We start from the raw sequence: 16,540 nt of genomic DNA, 5'->3' as shown, positions 1-16,540 counted from the left end.
CGGAGCACTCTCGGTCGAGGGAGAGCTCCCGGAGAAACAAATGCGCGAGATCAAAGTGCGCCCCGGGCTCATCGGACCCGGGGTTGATTATTTTTATGACGTTACATCACGGCCGCGGGAGGGATGGCAGAGTCGTCCGAGACAGATGAGATGGCCCCCTTCCCGTCGTATAACGAATCTTCGCCTCCGAAGGAGAAGAGCGGGTTCCCGATCCTCCCCATGTACAACGACCTGTCGCCCCGTGACCGGAATACGCTCCGGTCGCCTTTTATTCAGCATCTCCCGTTCTTACCTTATTACTTACTGCGGCGATGGCCGACTCGGCGAATTAATGGACGTGGACGCTGCGAGTGGAGGAGAGTCGAGATGGGTTCGACAGTGAGCCACGGAGATCAAACGACTCGGGGGGTGTATTGTGCGACGAGACGTGATTCGGGTAAAAACGTCCTGCGCGTCCGTTATCTCGTGCCAGTTTTTCGATAAGTCACTAATTACGGATAGTACTGGGTATTATGGGGAGGCTCCACTGCTCTGGCACTCCCGGCAAAACGGCGCGTTTCGAGCGGAAGAGATACGCCCGGCGCGCGATACGTTCGCAGTACGTTCGAAGCGCGCGGGCCCACGTGCGGGCACGCGCGCATTTCTCAAGCTGTCAGCTTGAGACTCGGCGGGCTGTTTCGCGGATACGTGCGTCCCATTTCGTTACATAATAATAGAACGTTCGACGCGACAAAAGGAAGCCGACACCGACGGAAATTAAGAAGCCGCGGTATTATCGCGCGATGCGCCGCGTGACAGATTGACACTGTTATTCTTAACCAAATGAGAGACGTCACCGAAGCGTGTGCGTGTGCGTTACGCGGAGAGGTATTTCGGCCCTCCCGTGTTCTCTGTGGCAACTCGAGTTCTTCAGCACTGACAAAAAGCCGCTACGACATCGAGAAATGCAACACCATAAAACGAAATAATATATTACGCGTAAGCTTCGACAGTTCCGCTCGTGGGAAAGACGTACAGGTCTATTAATTAGTGACTTTGGATGCAGCATCGATGCCACTTATCGTTACGGGAATTCTTGCTCGTTATACAGCTAAAGAAAAATAGGTATGCGTAAAGTTATGAAGACATAACTCGCAATCAGAAAGACAATAATTGCCTCGCCGTAATCCGCTATTTCTGCGAGGCTGCATTAGTATACGCTAATTGTCCGGCATTGTATATCCGCGCGAGCTTAAAGGCCGCTCGCCAGACTTGCAAGGCGCATCCATCAATCCGCACACCACGTGCGAACATAGGTGCAATGCCAGAGACAAAAGAGCGGACGCGTATGGGGCATTATGAGCGTCAAGATTGAGTTATGTAACTGGGACGGAGGCCGCTTCTAATGCCGACTCGTGAGGAGAGGCATTCGCTCGCTCATGATTCCGCTCGTACGAGAAAGCTACGCGAGGTTGCCTCCGTCATCAACCAAGTCAATTAGGACGAAATCAATTAGGCGGAATTAGAGAGAGCGTCAGTCAGCGAATGGAGAACAGTTCTCGACCTTTCTTCTCAGAGATGCTAATGCTTTCGGACAATTCGGAGGGGAAGAAGGAAATTCTCGCTAATTTCCCAGAGTAACGACTGATTTGAAAAAGCTCGTCAATTGACGTTCGCACTTCTCGTTCCTCGGCTCCAGAAAAACTTGCCGCATCACTGTCAAGCGTTTCTGGAAATCGCGCGGTGCACCGCAGCGTTGGCTGATGGTCTCCGTCATGAGCTGAGAGTCATGCCGGTTTTTCGAGAATCTGGGAAGACTTCCAGAGGGGCGCGACTGACGAAAATGTCCCGGCTGATAGACGGCCAGTCCCGGGGACGCGCGGGAGGCAGGCGAATAAATTAACAGCGTCATCAACATCCGGAGAAGCGAGAGAGAGATGAGTTATGCCTCTCAACGCTGCGTCTGAGGAGCCGCAGCGTCCTCTCCGGCGTAGGTAGCGCACGCACAGGCACATGCACCCCGCACGCTTTTGCCGTGCAGTCGCTCCCCCTCCTCCCCCCCCCCCCTCGTGTCATTTCACGAACGAAAATAACGCACGGTATTTATAGTCGGTTTTTATGTGAAAACTTAAGTGCTCGTCGCGAGGTTACATCAGGAGTAACTACACGCCCCCCCCCCCGGACTATCTGCTGTCCGTAAAGAAAAAGAAATCGACGAAAATGCATCGGGAGAAATCTCGCGATATCGAGCATCTAACGTCGGAGATTAATCTCAGATGACGGGGTTTCATGGTTTCTTCGACGAGAGTAGGTACATAAAAATTCATCACGTTGCATCCATATGTCTCGCGCGAGTAGGTATTACAAGAACTTTTCTCAGACGTATAATGAAAAATATTTATGAGGTGAGAAAACTCTTCTCTGCAGATATATAAATATCAAATTTCACGTGCAAACCGACAGCATAAAAAGTTCACAGCGTCTTTTGAGCATTCAACGTATTTTTTTTTCTTTATCGGTTTGCATAATGCCTGTTGGAAAACGCAGCCGTCACGGCAAAGCTTTTTCCATCTCACGTCAGAACGCGACATTACTAATTATCGTCGCGACAAGCTCGAATTACGTAAAGTCTTTATTCGAGTCTTTCGCATGAGTTGCTATTCGAGCGACATTCATAGAAATTCACAACATTGCACAAGATTACTAGGCACCACGACGTACTATGTAGCGACCGCAGTCCGGAAGTGTCCGTAACGTTCCAGTTAGTGATCGAAACTGCTAATTTTGATCGACTTAATCCTCGATAGCACACACACATATACACTCATACGCACACACGCATATGCGTGCGCGTCAATATAGTTACTGATTATCGGATGACTATCGACTGGGCTAGTTTCGTGAATATATAATTAGAATAATCGCCGTATATTTATATCATTTTCCTGTTTCCTACATCGTCCGATGACCACGCGTATTGCGTTTTCTTAAAGAAAATCGTCAATCTAGCCGCGCGCATAATCAGTATGCAGAAATACGTCCATACTTTCACATTATCGTTCGTTTTAATGAAAAGACCGTATAGTCAGATTCGTAAGCTTAATCATAGGGATTACTTTCGCGTGCAAGATGTCGAGTCTTCGCTGACCGAAATTAGCCTCTCGACGGGTTTCTGATTCTAGCCGTGCGCGGATATATGTGGAAAAAGATCACAGGGATTCGATACACGCATTCTGAGCGGGGCGCCGCGCTCTCGTACACACGCACGATATAATTACAAAGTGTATCGCTCGCACATCCACCCACGCGCGCACCCGAGCGGGCAGTTTCGTTTTCTTCGCGGATCCCCAACAAGATGCGCTTTGTACGCGTTCCCTCCGCGCGATTTCTTAACGACAAAAGAAAAGACACACGCTTCTTTGCCTTCCACCCTCTTCCGCTGCCTTCCGCACGCCCACCTACGTTGCGTGCGTGTACGTACGCCTCAGCAATTCCCACAGACGCATTCGTACGCTCCAACGCGCTGATGCGAAAAGCCTCGGCCAGCTGAAAAAATCCAGCGAAGCACTCTGTAATTTATGCGTCTCGCATGCGTACGCAAGTCGCAAATTGATGAGTATGCGCGTGCGAGGCGCGCGAGTCCAATTAACTGTTTCTATCGGTCTGATCGGGGTCCGCGTGCGCCGCGATTTGTCGCTGTAAACGTAAACGTACGTATGTAACTCGTTTTCGTAAAAAGCACCGGCATAACTGATCGAGGCAGATTGTGACGCTAGATAGCAGACTGGAAAACGCGCCGAGAAGAGCTTGGATTACACGGTTCACTCATCGCATCGGTCATCCGTAAGGTAGCGTAAGCTGCATCTCGCCGGTCGGTCGTTATATCCCGAAATGCGCGGAAGGATGGAGAAGAAGAGACAAGAAACACGATCGAACCACGTGTCTGACGTAATCGAGCTTGGTCACTCGAGAGTCAGTCGTCCTCGTCTTCGCTCTCGTCGGCGACCCTCTTCCGCCTTTTTCAAGCACGCCCATTCTGGTCGCCTATTATTCGTCGCTGCCGCTACTACGGGCCGCGTATTTTGAATGGCGACGCCACGAAGAACGGGCCCCTCTCCGTCGAGAGGCACCGTCGAGAAAGAGAGAGCAAAAGCAAAGGAGGAGGAAATGCTTCGACAGAGTTCGGATGCTGGCCTGGACCAACACGTGCAAACCTTTTCTGACCTTCGGGCAGCCTCCGCCGCTTCCTCCGCTTCATCGTGAACGACGCCCGTCCCCGGCGGCCGTCAGCCTTTCTACGTCAGACAACAGTCTCATTGTGACCGGTGACTCCGATTTGCATACTCGCTCATGTATGCGTGTACAGTGGGCCGACTGTGTGTATCACGCGCCGTTTATTAATCGCGAGACGAGTACGTGCGTACGATACTCGGCGCGCCGAGTAACACGGCGGCCGGGCCTCGCGGCGAGCTTGCGAGCGAGATGCTCGTCGCGGAGTACAAAGAAATGATCGGATGTCGGAGGCCTGACCTCTGTGAGTTCAAGTAGGCGTACACGTCATGATCGATCGCCCCGTCTCAGTCGATCGAGTTGATTTGCCTGAGCGTTCGTCTTGTCACGTAGATCGCGTTTCTTCCGTAATCTTGTCGGAGACTATAAGATGATTCATATTGCAGCAACGAGCATGCGGAATTAGCGTCGATTGTCGTACTTGATTCACTGATAATAATTGGGCAAGCTTTGTAACATCGAGCCTTTCTCGCGACCCGGTGAAAGGGCCACTGTACGAAGACGAGGAGAGACAGCTTTTATCTGTCTACCTAAAGTCGAAGACACAGATAGGAAAAGGGGAAATCGCTTCCATAGAAACGTTAATAATAATAATCATAATAATTCTCTTCTCTTTTCACAACGTCTGTTCGGCTCAGCCTTTTCATCGGTACGTGAATGGGCCGAACGAGTTGAGCCGCGTCCTCTTCGGGTTCCCTTTTTCCTACCTCCTCCAGTCTCCATCATCGTTGCTCGTCTCTCCACCCTCTCCACCCCCGTCGTGTCTAACCCTCTTTCCCATCCTCTCGCAAGGAACATCCATTGGAGACCGCGGTACCGATTGTGCGCTCCTTGCCGATCTAGGAAGTCACGTATGAATAGAGTCAGTTCCCGTAACGTTCCTCCCGTGCGCTTTTTCCCTTCGAGCCCTCTCACGTGTCGAGAAAAACGCGAACGACGTCGCGTACATGCGCCGTCCGATCGCATAACCGATACGGCTCGATACGGCTCTATTCATGCCCGCGTAATTTCTAAGAGGTTTCCGCGTCTCCCTTTGGCCGGTCCCATCGATCTCGATCTCGATCTTCAGCCTCGACCGAGATTTCGTCTCTCCGAAATCGGGATTACAAAGAGACATGAGAGAAATGTTAAGTGATATTAAAATGAAGTCGGTGAACGTAAGAGACATCATTAGGGAAGAAGAAATCGAGTACCAACACAAGCGTGAAACTGTACGGCACAAGAGCATTATCTCAATCATCTCAATCATCGTTCCTGCTGTGACGTTTTTGCCCTGCTGACAGGAGTATAATTACATCTAGAAAAAAGTTCGGATTTCTATCCGGGAAGATGTATTTAATCACACACCAGGCATCAATTACAATACAAAGAATTCTTTGTCTTGCCCGGAGGAAAAAAGAAGATCGAGAGGAAACAGAATTTAATTATTCACTACCAATGCTACGTGATAGCGCGAGGTTTTTTTGCTTCTCTGGTAATAATGAAATCAACCTTACATTACTGCGAAACGGACCACGCGATCAACACTTTATACTACAAATTGTTAACTAATATCGTAAGAAAACATATAATTATGTGTTACGTAAAATTCAATCAAACGGTAACGGCCTCATCGCCGATAGTAATTCGCGATCAACACGAAACGGATACAAGAGGCAAGAAAACACAGGCTCGCGTGAAAGGACTCACTTCTCGAATCCGCCGGCGAAATTCTTTTATAGCTTACTCCGGATACGCTCTCGCCGACGCGCGTCTAGTCACGTATGAATTAGTCGCGTGTGTGCGAATACGCGAATACTTGTCGCATCGATATGACTTCGCGATCATTGCATGTTTGTACATACGTTACGCCGATGGAGAATCCACAGGACTCCGCGCAGCGGATTGATCAAATCAAACGCCAAAGTGGATCACAACGAAAAGGCCGCGCGATCATCTCTCTCTCCGCGCGCGGCCCCAACGAATTTCAATATGGCTCGGCATGCCCGAATAACCACTTATATCTCGCCAAGTATTCGTACAACGCGAGTGTATGAAAGGCCTTCGCGTATCCTCCGCGCGTCTGCGACGTGAATGCCGCGACCGCGCGTGGCACCGAGTGGAATCGCCCTTTCGAATAAGTTTGTCCTCATCCCTGCACGTCCCGCTTAGAGACCGTGGTCCGATTTGTGCAACGTGCATCGGTGACGTATGTGAATCACATGTAACGAGGTCGCGTCATGTTAACGCATTGTGCGGGAAATAGAAATTATTACCTGTTATTATCTATTAAAATTTCGCTTTCCAAACAGGTAATTTTTCAGAGTAGATAATTTTAATTTCAATTCTTTATCTTCAAATTGAAAAGTTCTTTGTTCAACGCGCCTTCGTTGATCGAGTTACACTAGACACGCAATTTTATTCGCATCCGGTTAATGCGAGCTCGCCGATGCGACTAAATGTCACTCCACGTGCGGTTGTATGATATTTGTAACAATTTATACACGCATGCTAATCGCTCGTTAGTTCTTGTACGTTATTTCTCACGAAAGCGATTTGCATGGTTATGGGCTATAGATTCTCGCCTCTCGTGTTCTCCCGCAAGATGCGTTCCATTATCCACGTGTCCGTTTCTTTCCCGCGAGCGATCCCGCTGATTAGAATCATTTATAACATACCGGTGTCATTTATAACGTCATTAATCGCGCGCGTCAGCAACGATCGTGTCTCGTGGACGAGACGGCAAATTTTAATTCTCTTCGATGTGAACAGATGACATAATCGATATCCAACAAAGAATAGCCGAAGATTCTTGATCGGTAACAATTCGTCGCTCGCGAGCATTTTGCTTCACGTGCACTTCGTTCAATTAAAAACACGATTTATTATTTAAGATACTGTCTTCCTTTTGACTGCCGCGCCGCCGAAAGGAGAGACCGATAGCTTTGTCAAATGGAAAAAGGGGATTGCCTATTTAGAAGCTGACGGCTCGAAAGCCCTAAGGTGGCGTCACTTATCCGGTAGGAAAAAGACGAACGAGACCGATGCTTAGAGAAATAACGTAGATACGTGGCGATAGTAGACGAGCGAGCAAGAAAATAAGCAGAGAAAAAGAGAAAGAGACGAAAGAACCGTAAAGGGAGGCAGGTACGATCTTTAGGGGATGACGAAGATGCGTTTTTGTCGGTGTAGTTACTCGAGGGCGGGAAGATCGCTTCTTCGACCTCTTTCTCCCTCTTTTTCTCGCTTCTTTTCTCTCTCTCTCACTCTGTGCAACTTCGTTTTTTTCTTCGCACTTCTTTCTCTTCGCGAGGCGGCGTTTAAGAAAGCCCACCCCGTCGTCCTCCCTCTCGATCTCCCGCTTCTCTTTCTTCCTTTTATCGCTCGCGATACCGACCGTCGTCCTCGTCGTGGTCCTTGCCTCGTCCTCATCGACCACTCTGCACCCGGCGAAGCAGCGGGGGTGTAAAGAGTGCGCGAGCGAGACGGAGGTTCTACGGAGATGGGAAACGTGTTTGTCAATAGCCTGTTAATGCGCTAAGCCATTAATCATTGCGAGCGCTCGCTCCTGTCACCGCGAACTTAAACCATCCCCCGAGCTGCTTCAACGACGGAGAACAGCCGGAGAGGGTGGTGAGAGAGTACGACGAGGGGAGGAGGTAGCCGGGTGCAAAACGCCAGGAATCGACTCGCGCAGTTCTTTCCTCTGATCCCGAGGACCTCGTTTCTGGTATACTCGCCCTTTTCTTCCCGGCTCTACCTTTCTCTGCGCACTCGCTGGTAAGCAGGATTTAATTCTCGAAGATGCGCGGCTCCTCTTCGGCCGAATTGGGTTTATCGGCCCTTAATCGGACAAACGTCAGCCGCATTTCAGCGGGCTAAGCAGATTCTAGCTGAATCCGTTTCCATCACCGAATCAGACATAGTTTTTTGTAAAGAGAGAGAATATGCCTCCACAGTCTTGCTTCAATATCAACTTCGTTTATATTGTATGTTCCAGCTGCGATATTCACGATTGTGGCTATATATAATCATCTCGACGCATATATAATCATTTCGTAATACGCTTTCGACATTTTATAATAACCCCGCATAAATGTCTCATTATTTTCGAAATATCTTTGTACTTAATTAGACATTTATCTAATCATTACTTAATCGAAACGTTTTACATGCAACGTTAAAGTTTTTCATGCAACGTTGAAGAAAGTGTAAGATTAATAAAGAAATTCAAGCGTTCACAGTAAGAGAGATGGATTGAACGTAGAGCGGAAGGTTAACCTTTTCATCGCGGGCCAACCCGTCGCTCTTAATTTCCGCGCGTCCTCGCGGCGCGAGTGGCAACACGGAGCGACGCCGTCCGCCTTGGTACCGCGCGATACACATGCTCATCTATTATATCGGAAGGATCTCGGCGTTAATGCACAGCCACACGTAATAATATCCCGCTGGAGCAGCGAGAGAGAGAGAGAGAGAGAGAATGAGCGGAGATTCGCTTTCTGAAATAACCGCGCGTTTGCGGCCAGCATGCACACGCGCGGGCGTCGAGCTCGTGGAGATGATGATCGGAGCGCTTCTGTAGAATGCAGCAGAGAAGACGAGAAGAGAGACAAGAGAAGAGGAAAAGGAGGATGAGTATACGAGAGGGCGAAGCAAAGAGGAAGAGGGGAAAGGAGGAAGCAAATTGAATGGGAAAGAGAGAGAGGGAAAATGAACAGAGAACGACAGATAAGGAAAGGGAGGAAGAGGAGCAGAGAGGAAGAAAGAGAGAGACAGAGAGAAATAGAGCGAGAGCATTCCTATTTATAGCGTTCTATTCGTTTCGGGTAACTTCGGATGCTGCACGGACGTGCCATGGCGGAAGGCATTATTATGGTAAACGATCGTACGATGCTTCGTTTATTATCCCGAAGTTTATTGTGCTTCCGCGGCCGATTAACTTGTCTAGTCTCTCGAGATCGGAACCGTCAGCGAGAGAGAAAGAGAGAAACAGAGATCTGTGCGTAGTGTGCGTGCGTATCCACGCGTGTGTTCCGTTCACCGGGATCGTATCGTTCATTCAGGAACGATCGCCTATTCTGCATCGTGACCTGCAGCGTGCTTGACTACGTAAAATACAGGAAACGGGATTCTTGATCCCGGAACTCGTTACGAATAATAGATATAATGACATGATAATCGTAATATAAAACACGACGAAATATAGGTGCAATAAAATATTATAGAGAGCCATTAGTAATATATTCGTCTTGATCGCTCGTTTCCTGAAGCCACAGCAGCTGCAACGCGCGATGAGCAATTTCAGTTTTATTGTCACTGATGCAGATCCACGCGACGTTTTGCATAATTGTAATCCGGGTTCCGGCGCGTCGAAGATTAGACGTGGACGGCGCGGTAACGAAGCGCGGATAATAAACGTTTAGCGTTTAACGAGTGCGGCCACTATAAATTCGCCTCGTGGAACCCGCGAACGCGCGGCCGTAACGAGAAATCCGCGCGCGCTCCGGCTCGGCACGTACATAAATTAACGTTAACAAGACGCGGCGCGTACGTTAATAGACGGCATAACGATACTGGTCGGGTGCAATCTGCGAATCGGTCGGCGACTCAGCCTCGTAAAACGTGCCGATTAGATAGAAATCCTGAAGGCGAGCGCGCGTGGCCGAAAGTGTAACTTGAAAGCCAGATATCAAGAGCGTCTTCCGCAAAGTGACTTCCCCTCGCGCTTCAAAAAATTCGCTCGTGTGCATTCCCCTTTGCCATTATCTCACCTTCTCTTGTTTACCGTTTATTCGCTCGTTTATAATAAGAAAATGCGAATTACGAATCAAGCTACCCGCCATCCCCTAGTTTACCTTGCCGAGTTCCAATCGATATCTCAGTCCAAGTTAACGATAGACGCTTATCCACCGTCTGCCGCAAATTACAGTCCTAGAACCATCGATTAACCGAGGGAATCGATCGAGCATCAGTTTGACCGAACATTAAATGTGGGAACGGCTGCTAGTGGCTCGTGTATGCGTTCTGACATCGCGGATACGCGATACATCATCGTGAGTGCACACAATGTGCTTTCCCAAGTACAAACTGCTTATTGTTTCTCGCGGTGCTCGCTCGCTCGCTCGCTTGCTCGTTGCTGCTGTTGCGAGGGCCGAGAAGGAGCCGAGAGAGAGACGATAATAATAGCCCGGCAGCCTCCTCGCAGCCGCCACTCACGACCGGGTCCCGTTTTCTCGCTTCGGCTTTATGAAATATCCTCGCCATTCTTTCGCGCCTGACTCACTCTCCCTCTGTATGCTCGTGCTCCATTCATGAGGGCGATCGCGCGCGATCCGCGGCTACGACGCCTCTTTAATCGCGCGCGTGGCCGCCGCGCGAGACGCCAATACGCACTGTTCTTCGCCTTTGCAAGGACCTGTCATCCTGCCCACCGTCATTCAATCTTGTATTCATTTATATATACTTATACTTGTATAGATACAAACGTGATTAGATCGGGTATATTTGGTATTGAACCAAACCTCTGCAGTAGTAAATCAAAATTGGATGCGGAGCAAAGCGCAGAATAAGTAAGACTAAATTAAATAGCAGATTATATTAAATACCGCTTGCTATCTCGATTTTGCGTCTCGCGTACTCGCTAATTTCAGTTCTCAGACGAAAGATAGAGATTGCACTTTGTGTGGTCCTTCGGTGATATCGATCTTTTGCAAAGAGTTATTACGATATTTGCGACATTAGAATCGGCAGCTCGATTTCCGCGAGCAAGTTCGCACGGTACCACGATGTGCGTACTTGGCGCACATCATGCGACTTCGGGCGTATCTTGATACAAATATGCGCACGTGCATTGTTGGTCTCGAGTGAGAATCCCTATTGTCTCGGCGGATATCGTTACGGGCAGCGCGTGTTCCCGCAACCGGTTGCGTGCGTATAAGAAATCACGTCGTCTCGCGTTTATTAGTAATTAAGATTTCGAGCCGCGATGGGAACGGATGCCGTAAGCGACGCGGAAAAAAGAGGAGGAGGGAAAAACAATAGGAAGGTTTTTTTCATACTAATTCTCTGTTAAGTGGAGGTTGGGAAGGCCGTTATTATCGGCCGTCGTTTGCGCTCATTATTTCAATACACAAGTTAATGGTACAATTCTGCGGCTTGTTGGCGAAGTCGCTCGTCGTTAATCATCGTACTCCGCGGTTAAGCGAGTGCTCATTGTTACGACAAATAGTCTAAATTGCATTGTGTAAACGCACACGTTGTTCCTGTGAAACATTATTGTGATGAGCGTCCCGGGGAAACCTTCAGTGATTTATAGCTTGAATGTTTTACGATCGAAGACTCCCTCATAATTACCATCTTGCAATAAACAACTAATTATTACTGCATTATCGCAATATTATTATTATTCTGCTGTATGAGATGTCGTAACATGCTGACTTACACTTCGATAAAATCATATTGAACGAACTTGTAATACAATTTAATACACACATCACGTAACTGACACAATTCAGATCACTTAAACAGGATTTGCAGACATATATCTACGAAATAATTGCTAAATTATTATGATTTATTAATCATGATAGTAATCGCAAAATAAATATCAGCAATCAGCATCCAGCAGGCGAGAGACCGGTCCGAACCTTATAGATTTCGTCACGTACGCGGGTAACCCAGATACACATACGCCTAAGAGAACCACCTATTGCAAAACCGCTTTTCTGACGTAGTCGTCCCCGCTTTATGGGATTAGTGGCCGTTCCACAATCGACAACCGCAAACCGATCGATCATTGCGCGCGGCCCCTTTTATTGCAAGACGCGACAACAATGTCGGCCCTCCCGCGTAAGTGCCCCTCCGTTGTTGTCCGTCGCGCCGTAATTCACGCCTACACGCGTGCACTCGCGCGGGAAACCCGCCGTCATCGTCGCCCGCAGCGCGCGGCCGCCTATTACGGGCGCGACCGTAACGCGCGCGGATTTTAATTATTCTCCACCGACCGGACACCTGTCACCGTAACGGGTGCACGCGCGCGAGTGCTCTATTTATACGCGCGCGTTTAACGGTCAGCAGTGTTTCGCCACGCCGAGGAGATCCTCGCGCGCGCACGCGGCTCGCGAGGAAGCGCGACTCGCGCCGCTTCTTCGTCGTGTGGTCACTTCGTCGTGGTTTTGCCCCACTTCTCTCGCAACGCGAGAGTATTTTCCTCCCACGCGAAAACCCGACGGATGCAACGATGTTGCGTGTTGCATCCAAATGAACCTCCGCGAGATTGCATCTAGGAGCGAATTCATTCTCAAGTCTCCAAGCGACGATCATCATTTTGCCCGAAGGGCGATTTGAAACGGCTGAATCGAATGTCAGTCTTCAATAGAATTAATGAATTTTGCAAGATTAATCAATCCTGATTAGAGACGTCTGGGTACTGTTATGCAGGTGGATTTTATTAAATCAATTTGTCAAGTAAAACATCGTGCCTCGAATTAATTGCAGACGTCCTTCGTTATTATTCCGTTTCGGATTTCTTGATTCGACGCGCTCAGAATCGTCCCACGCAACTATTGTTACCTCTCGTTCTGGCTCACGGCGCTGTAACAGCACGAGTTTAGAAGATTATCGGACGGCTTAATACAATCGGAGTTCTAGGCGTGACGAAACGCGGCACCAACGTGCAGAGCAGACCTGCCGAGCGAGCAACTGGAAAAACCAATAAACTATGAATGGTCTTTCCTCTTTGAGTCGTGAATGGAAGAGAGATCGCAGGAAACGTCCATCGTTTCCTCGTTCTATTTCTCGCTTTCAATGCACAGACAAAAGTCGAGAAGTAATCGCGAATTGAAAGGATCTCGCTCACGTTGGAAAATTATTCGCGCACGAGATCCTCGGAACGTCACCGTGCAGAGACGTGGAGGCGATGACGACGTGGAGAGGCGGAGATATAAAGAAAAGCATCCGACAAAGGTTACTATTTATAATCGGCACGGTGCGCGCCGCCGGATGAGCCGGGCGGGGGTGACGCGAGAAAGAAGAAGATGCAGAAGAGGACCAAGAGGAAGACGAGGAAGAAAAAGAGGGAATCCAGAGACAGCTAGGACACGCGGGGAGCGGGGGCAGTCAGGCGCGGAGACGGCGATATATTAATAATGGGAGTAACAAAGCGGCGAGGAAGAAAGGAATAAAGGGGGCGAATGAGTAAAAAGAAGACACTCGCGCGTGGAGAAGGAAGAGAAGGCGAGCGTATCGTGGTTCCGTCCTTTTCCTTTCTCCCTTCGTTCTCTCGGTTCCTGATCTAAATTCGTCCCAGGCCCCGTTGCAACCGTTTGGCTGCAGGCTAACGGTCCGTCTTCTCTCTTTCTCTCTCTTTCCTCCGTCTCTCCTGTACACTCCTTTCCCTGTCATTCCTTCGTCCTTCCTCGTCCACTTGTTTCGGCAGGCTCTGTCGCTCTGTCGCGAGGCCGCGACTCGACGGTCTCATTCATGAGACGAGGTGGAGGACGCGAGTAGATGGAAGAGCGATCGGGATGAAGCTACTGTGCGGAGGACGAGGATAGAGGGAATGACATAGAACGAGGCACATGCAAAATGCGGGGAAGAGGGATCGCGAGAAAAAGGAAGAGAGAGAGAGAGAAAGAGAGATTGCGAGCGGCCGGAAATGCTCGCAGCCAATGTTCATTCACAAGCGGCCACGGCTGCGTTGTCATCTTTCTCGTCTTTTTCCTTTTCCTTCATCTCAGCGCTCGTTCCCGCCCGTCCGCCTTCACCTCCTTCTTCAGCTACTGTAAGACTTCTCTCTCACTCGCACTTCTTCATCGTCGTCGTCGTCGTCTTCGTAGTCGTGGTCGTGGTTGTGGTCGTCGTGTCGTCGTGGTTCTCGTCGTGGTTGTCGACGACCACGACGACGATTACGACGGCGACGTCCAGCAGCGTGAGCAAAACGTTCCGACGCCACCGACGCCGCCGCCTCGCATAAATCTCGTTCCTCCCTCTCTTTCTCTCACTCTTCTGGTGTTTCGCGTGCCCTGTCTCTCCCTCGCGTCCCCAATCGCTCTACTCTCCTTCTCTCTCTTTCTCCCTTACACCCACTATAGACCCAACATACCCTGCGGCAGGATGCACGAGCAATACGCGGAACGCGTACAACACTCATTGTTCTTGTCGGCTCCCGCACCCGCGACCGGTACCGGAATAGCACGGTATCCCCCGCGTGCCACCGCGTTAATACCGCTCCCGTGCAACGCATAACGATGGCCCATCTCGCGTTTCTGCCAACCGCCTTTCTGCCTACACCCTACGCCCGCGCCGGAAAACGCACTCTAGTTCCAGTCTAAACACGGGGTAAAAACGGTCCCCACCGTCGTTTCACTTGACAATGCGCAAATTTTTGCTGCAACAGCAGCAGTCGACGTGATGTCATGAAACGTCATAATGTTGAGGTAGGATTACGCAAGTGGCTACTTTGCATCGTGTCAATTAACGGGCGATTCATTTGGAGTGGCGGAGGATTCATTGTACGCATCGTATTGTCATGTAATGACAAATTATTTTCTTAAGGAAAATTACTACGATGTAAGAAGTGATGATTGCGTTCCCTGATTGCCTGATTGCTGAATTCTATTGAATTCTGATTGTTATTGAACAAAGTCGTTTCTCGACTTTAGCATTTTCCGCATTAGTGCACATGGTGTTTCACTTAATTATATCCAAGGCCATTCGGGATTTCTCCTTTCGACAATGCAATGCAATAAAAGCAAGAACGAGTTTTACGAGCCGGCAAAGCGCAGTGAGATGTAGCAATTTTAGGGGGGATAACTCTGGAGCTGCGTGAGAGGCTTTTCTCGCATTTGACCTCCATTGAGGGAGAACAGCAGTCATAAATTTAGATGCTCAATTAATGAAAGTCGCATTTGAATAGGCGAAATAAACGTACAGCTGTTTTCTCATTACTAACAGCCACTGCAGCTTTTACACATATGGCATTCCAAGATAACGTCTCTTCTAACTGTTACACAAATATTCGTGCTTATATTTATGAATATGTATGGTTTAAATTATTAAGTGGTCATTTTTATTTTTCTACTATACTATTCTATCAAATAAAATGAAATTTGTAAAATAGAATTAATAAATTTGGAAATATCTAACATGTACCTTCTATTTTTTTATTTCTAAACATTTTCCTAATTTTGTCATGCTGCTTCTACCTCTTTGCATCAAACCGTAATTGATTTATCGATAATAATTAATCGATGAGAGATTATTGTATAGTAACGATTAAGATCAGTTTCAATTATATTAGAGTCAAGTTACGTTTTTGATCAGATTCGGAACGAAATATGAGGAGGAGGCTATCATGCAGATTAATTGCAGATCGGAGGATCGGCGTACTGGACCGCAATTGATCTTAATTGAGAGGAAAAGAACATCGATTTGTGGTCCAATGCGGAAGCGGTCAGGCGGGACGGACGAATGGACGAATTACGGTAGTGGTCCGGCGAAGCATGCACGGGGGATAGTAAGAGGCTCGAGTTAAGGGTGCGTTGGGGGAGTTTGAAAAAGGTGGCTGACGCGGGGAAGCGAGGGAACATGAAAGAAATACGATCCGACATCCTCCTCGTACGTTTCCTCCCGCGGAGAGAACAGCTCGGGATTGCAAGATATGCGACAAGGTGGCATACGCATCCATCGACATACATACTGACGGATGAAAAGCATCAGGGAAGAAGAGATTGCATCAGATACAAGAAGTAACAAACAAAATAAAAGAAACCCAAATGCAAAATTCCAATGACATTCTTGTCTAGTTTGCTCGTCTAATTTTCAATCGATTATCTCGCTACGCTACGATACGATACGAATACTTGCGCATCGACTCGACTATAATTTTGCAGTTGTATCTCGGCAGATAACTAGAGTTATGAACTTCGGTCGTACGAACGTGTAATATCGCGATGAATATTGAGTAGAATACCATTAGATATTTCCGAGATTAGGGCAGAAATGCATGGCGACGTATCGAAACGAAGCAGCTGCACGACGGCTATCCTAACGGTGGTTCGGTGGTATCACGGTTCGCACGGCGCGAATCAATTACGAGCATTTACGATAACCGAGTTGGTGCATAGAGACGTTTATTCCGCGCCTCGGGCCGCGCGATCTTCAGTCCCGAGCACTCGATAAAATTACACACGCACGTATAATCCCTACAGTTTATGTGGGTACGCGTCCATCATGAACGGAAGTGAGATAGATATGATCGAGATGCGATAAGACAAAGATCAATTTTTTTATC

General features: G+C 48.6%; 1 long non-coding RNA gene across 1 annotated transcript in view; it reads left to right on the top strand.

The window, feature by feature from the left end:
- Positions 1–16,030, top strand: part of LOC105279215 — an 85,884-nt gene extending 69,854 nt beyond the window's left edge. Inside the window, exon 3 of the long non-coding RNA XR_003406580.1 lies at positions 15,619–16,030. This is a non-coding gene — a long non-coding RNA (uncharacterized LOC105279215). The remainder of the gene's footprint in view (positions 1–15,618) is intronic.
- The last annotated feature ends 510 nt before the right edge of the window (positions 16,031–16,540 follow it).

This window comes from Ooceraea biroi, chromosome 5, assembly GCF_003672135.1.
Source record: "Ooceraea biroi isolate clonal line C1 chromosome 5, Obir_v5.4, whole genome shotgun sequence".
NCBI lineage: Eukaryota > Metazoa > Arthropoda > Insecta > Hymenoptera > Formicidae > Ooceraea > Ooceraea biroi.
Note: the sequence above shows the minus strand (reverse complement) of the source record. Positions and strands in the feature narration are given on the sequence as shown.